The sequence below is a fragment of the Lissotriton vulgaris genome, chromosome 4_1 (assembly GCF_964263255.1).
Source record: "Lissotriton vulgaris chromosome 4_1, aLisVul1.2, whole genome shotgun sequence".
Lineage (NCBI taxonomy): Eukaryota > Metazoa > Chordata > Amphibia > Caudata > Salamandridae > Lissotriton > Lissotriton vulgaris.
The window spans coordinates 2010950753-2010956752 of record NC_141691.1 but is presented as its reverse complement, the minus strand read 5'-3'; positions in this window follow the sequence as shown (position 1 = coordinate 2010956752).

Sequence of the window (6000 nt, the reverse complement as noted above, 5' to 3'; positions counted from 1 at the left end):
CCGTGTGCTGCCTTGTGTTAGTTGGCATCCAGGAGGTGTTCTATGGGTAGTTCATGGGTGTTCCCATGCATCTGCTCTTTGATGATTTTGATGCACATCATTATCTACAAAGACTTGTAGACATGAATTTGTGCTTGACAATGAGAAATATTTTAATATTTTCTCGTTTTTTAGGTCTCGCCCTGGCGAAAGCGCGATCTCGCTGCGAGAACTATTGCTGTCGGCTCAGCCGACAACGAGTGGAGACAAGAGCTGGCAACGCATGCAGCATTGTCAATGGCAGAGGCAGATTCAGAAGCGCGCATTCGGATTGGAACGCGGGCGTGAGCTTCTAACGTAGACAGCTCACGACGCGCGGCTTGTAGGTTCCTGGTTCGTTTCCCGCGGAGGCATCACGACGAGCAGCAACGGAGGCGGCGGAAGCGCTGAAATCAGATCCAGGCAAGAGATAGAGAAATTAATACTGGTTTGCCAGTGCATATTGTTTTGGTATACTGCTTTTATTTTTTTTAATTGGGAAGTATTCTCATTTTCGTTTTACAGCTTAAATCCTTATTGTTAATTAACAAGCAACTTAATTCACAAATCCTGCTGAACTGTCTCAGTTTTCTTCGATTGTGTGCTGCAAACCCGTTTTCTAAAAGTTAGCCGCTAGTTGTGCACATATAGCTCTCATGTGACCATTTCATAAGAGGTTTGTTTGGCGGTGAGCTTTAAGGGTTTCAGGTATATTTATTTTGGCATACAGTCACAGAGCATCCATAAGACTTTTCATGTCACGTAATAAGCTGGAGAAGCATACCTTAAATGAAAGCTAGCAGAACTGGAGCTGCCTTGCCTAGCTGCATGTCCATGTCGTGAGCTACTTTAAGTACTGTGCACAGTCTAAATAAACGTGTGTCTACTTACAAAGAGTAATTAATGTTCGTTTTATTTTCAACTATGAGCAACAGAAATCCTTAATCTATATACTGCCTCTCAACAAGTTTTGAAATGTTGACATACAGAACTTGCCTGTAGTATCACTGTTTTGCTGGTCAGACAAATCAGCGCTCCTGGATTGCCCTGTACCGGTACCAGTACCGGTACCGGTACTCTCACCAGCCAAGGAGCATGGTTTGCCCAATGTCAAATATAAAGGCCTCACCGAGCTTCTCCCACTAATGTACACGTGCCATATGCTTGCTGTTAGCTCTCTCCCCTGCATCCCTCTGTTACCGTCTCCCTACGCCACCCACTAGTGGCGTAACGATAGCCCCCACACCCCGGGAAGGGGGTCAAACTCATGGGGACCAGGCTTTAAAGCTCCTAACTGGGTGCGGGCGTGGGGGGTTCAAGCTTCATTGCACCATGACCCCCCCTTGTTGCTGTCTCCCTCATGTATTTCTCTACCGCTCCCCATATGCCTTTTTCCTCGTGCCCCTCCCACTCGTCGCTGCATTTCTCCAATTCATCTCCCCTAACCCGCTCTACATCTCTGTTTTTTTCCCCAATATTAAAAACACAAAAGAGTGTTCCACAAGTGTTTATTTTATTATTAAGTATATAGCCAGGGCTTTAAGTGAGATGAAAAACCTGGGGGTGGGGGTGGTCCATATAATTAAGGGCGTGGCTTATCAACATCTAAGCTAATTTGTGATTACCAGTGTGCCTCGCTCGTATTTTACTGCTTCTGTCTTTGCGTCGGGATATATAATGCAACAAGAATCATTGCACAGACAACAAGATAGGACTATTGGCGTTGTCAATGGGTGTCAGCTGCATAAGATAAATAGGTACAAAAGGGGGTGGTGATGGACGGAGCATCTGAATCAATCAAACACTCACACCCAGTCAAAAGATCTGGGTTTAATCCATCACCGTTCTTTAGCCCACTCTGCCACCCCAGTTCAGACATGGCTATATGCAAATCAGTCTGACCCTGTGCCTCATGGGAACAGTCCAGCCCGAACTGCCAAGCCATGTCTTCCCTGGACCGGAAACAAGCTTCCGAGGACCGGTTTCTGGCATTCCAGCCGTCTTCAGCCCGGCTTGCTTGAATCCAGTGGCAAAGTGAGCAAGGGACTCACGTCTGAGCATACCCTGTCACACTTATGGTGGCCAAAAGCGGTACAAAAGGGGGTGGTGATGGACGGAGCATCTGAATCAATCAAACACTCACACCCAGTCAAAAGATCTGGGTTTAATCCATCACCGTTCTTTATCCCACTCTGCCACCCCAGTTCAGACATGGCCATATGCATATCAGTCTGACCCTGTGCCTCATGGGAACAGTCCAGTCCGAACTGCCAAACCATGTCTTCCCTGGACCGGAAACAAGCTTCCGAGGACCGGTTTCTGGCATTCCAGCCGTCTTCAGCCCGGCTTCCTTGAATCCAGTGGCAAAGTGAGCAAGGGACTCACGTCTGAGCATACCCTGCCACACTTATGGTGGCCAAAAGCGGTACAAAAGGGGGTGGCGATGGACGGAGCATCTGAATCAATCAAACACTCACACCCAGTCAAAAGATCTGGGTTTAATCCATCACCGTTCTTTAGCCCACTCTGCCACCCCAGTTCAGACATGACCATATGCATATCAGTCTGACCCTGTGCCTCATGGGAACAGTCCAGTCCGAACTGCCAAGCCATGTCTTCCCTGGACCGGAAACAAGCTTCCGAGGACCGGTTTCTGGCATTCCAGCCGTCTTCAGCCCGGCTTGCTTGAATCCAGTGGCAAAGTGAGCAAGGGACTCACGTCTGAGCATACCCTGTCACACTTATGGTGGCCAAAAGCGGTACAAAAGGGGGTGGTGATGGACGGAGCATCTGAATCAATCAAACACTCACACCCAGTCAAAAGATCTGGGTTTAATCCATCACCGTTCTTTAGCCCACTCTGCCACCCCAGTTCAGACATGGCCATATGCATATCAGTCTGACCCTGTGCCTCATGGGAACAGTCCAGTCCGAACTGCCAAACCATGTCTTCCCTGGACCGGAAACAAGCTTCCGAGGACCGGTTTCTGGCATTCCAGCCGTCTTCAGCCCGGCGTGCTTGAATCCAGTGGCAAAGTGAGCAAGGGACTCACGTCTGAGCATACCCTGCCACACTTATGGTGGCCAAAAGCGGTACAAAAGGGGGTGGTGATGGACGGAGCATCTGAATCAATCAAACACTCACACCCAGTCAAAAGATCTGGGTTTAATCCATCACCGTTCTTTAGCCCAGCCTGCCACCCCAGTTCAGACATGGCCTTATGCATATCAGTCTGACCCTGTGCCTCATGGGAACAGTCCAGTCCGAACTGCCAAGCCATGTCTTCCCTGGACCGGAAACAAGCTTCCGAGGACCGGTTTCTGGCATTCCTGCCGTCTTCAGCCCGGCTTGCTTGAATCCAGTGGCAAAGTGAGCAAGGGACTCACGTCTGAGCATACCCTGCCACACTTATGGTGGCCAAAAGCGGTACAAAAGGGGGTGGTGATGGACGGAGCATCTGAAGATAAATAATCAACAACTTTTGATCCGTTGTAAGTAATATTGAAAATGCTTCTGTTCTGAAGTGATGAGACTGGGGAAGAATTATAACAAGTCTCTTTGAAGTCACATAACAGGCAGGGAAGGGTGGTGCAGCTGCAGAGTTACGATTTGTTTTTCACCCTGATGGTGAGGGACCCATCTAATTTTTCTGTATTTCTCATATGCCCTGGTTGTGTATGAATAGGGCTGCCTTTGTTTACAAAACACTACTCATTTTATCAGTGCCAGGCTTGAGCCTCAGGGGGAGAATGTTCGAGCTAGCGTTCATGAAAAGGGAGGCCCTTAAGATCTCAATGTGTCAAGTGCTTTCTGCGGAGATGGTTCTCAGTCTGCATGTCTAAATTCCATTTAGTAATCCACCTGACCTCTATCAGTTCTATTCAACTTAGTTGTAAAACTTATTTGTTTAGTGACTTGCTCGGCCGATACAATGTCATTGTGCTTTAAAAACACATACTGATATATTTGTTGTCATTGTGAGAAGGCCACCCAACTCTATGACTTAAAATGCCCACGGGATGAAGGTGGATGTACTTTTGCCAGATAAACGTCAGTGACAAGGAGAAAGATGAAACTCTGTTTTTTTCCCTGACCGCATAACCGCCTGTTTTGAAAAGTAAACATTTTCTTTTGGTATTAAAATAACGGATGTTTATTGTTATCGAACTCTGTACATTTTATTGATTTTGGAAGGATGAAAGGCTGTAGGTACCCACCAGTATTTGGCGTTGCGACCATGAGGTCAAACACTTATTCCTGGATTGGATGCATTAGTCCACTGAACAATCTACCAGACCATGTATGTGGAAACCTCGATAAAACCACACCAGAGTCACACCTAAGGCCGAGTATGACAAGTACTGACTGCAGTGGTTTTAATCCTTTGATAATAAATATGTCCAGTTCAGGCAAAACCAGCTGCTAGAATAATTTAGCCTGAACTGTACATGTAGGGCAGGCCATAAGCAAAATACCAGTCACCCTGTAAATGTAAAATTGATACTTGTATAGCGCACTACTTACCCGCAAGGGTCTCAAGGCGCTTGTACGAATACCGCTGTGGAACCCATCCTGGCTTTCCCTGTGAGGCGTCCACTCCTGGGCACCCCCAAGGTGGAGGCCAGGCATCCTTAGCGTTGTGGGGGCCGTTGTGGAGATTAAGCAAGCTATTGCCCAGAGTTGCAGAGTGGGACTCCATGATTGGAATAGGCACCGAGGCGAGAATTATCAGGTCCGTGGAATTTTGAGACAAGACCCGCTGAGGCGGGGAATTGAACCCTGGTCCCGGGCTAGACTTCTGCATCAGGGTCTGCCGCTCTAACCATTGAGCCACACTTCTCCACTTCACCCTGACATGCGCAGTTCAGTTAAGAAACCCTAACTACCCAGTGCCAATAAACAACACCTACTACTAAAACAAGCATTGGCATCGCCAATAGGTCTCGTTTTTATCTATCTCCCTCACTTACATTTTTGTATTTGGTCACCCCCTCTGTATTTTCCTATTGTTCTCTTGTAATTGAAAAAAAATCGCAATGTATGTTTCCTTCCCTGTACATGCCAGCCCAGTTCCCACTCCTCTCTGTCATGGCATCCCCTAACAGTGACATCCCCTCCTGTGTGCATATCTCTGTCTGAGTGTGTTTTTTGCTGTGTGCGCGTTTCTGTATCCGTGTCAGTGTGTGCTTCTCTATGTGCGTGTTTCTGTCTCTCAGTGCACATCTCTGTCTCGGTGTGCGTGTCTTTATCTGCGTGTATAAGCAATTAGCATTATAAATGACAATGGCTTTCATTTATCTGTTTTAAAAACCAAAACATAATAAAAGGCATTGTCATTTACTATGCTAATAGCTCAAACTCAAGTAAATGCGAGACCTATTGCATTGCAAAGGCGTGTTCCTCTTTGTATGTGTGCTGCCTGCATGGCATGCTTCGCATGACAGCATAAAGTGCATCAGCTCAGAGAGGGAGTAGACAGTGCCTATTTTTTGTAGAAATGGCACTGTTCTGCTCTCTCCCTTTCACGCAGCCTGTCACTTACTCTTATTTGTAGTGGCAATACCTGTTGCGTGTCTTCACAGAATGGAATGTGTGGAATGCTAGAGGTAGCCTCATGGGAGAGCTTGAAAGTGGACGGTCAACTGGTGAACGGGTTTCTACTGCTTATCCAGAAATACAACAATCTCATGTGATTCTTGTGAGAGGCCAGTTGCCACATTGTGAAATTAACCATATAAATGAGAGGTGGGAACTATTATTGACGTGGGACCACCGTGCACCATCATTTAATATATAAATATATATGTGTATATATATATATATATATTTATTTATTTATTTGTGATATTTGTAGAGCGCATGCAATGGCCCATGGGCGTCTCGGCGCTAAGTATCTGAGTGTTTACCCTAGGAAATAATGGATGATTTATTGATTAAAGAGCCAGGTCTTAAGTTGTTTACGAAAAGACCATAAAGATGGA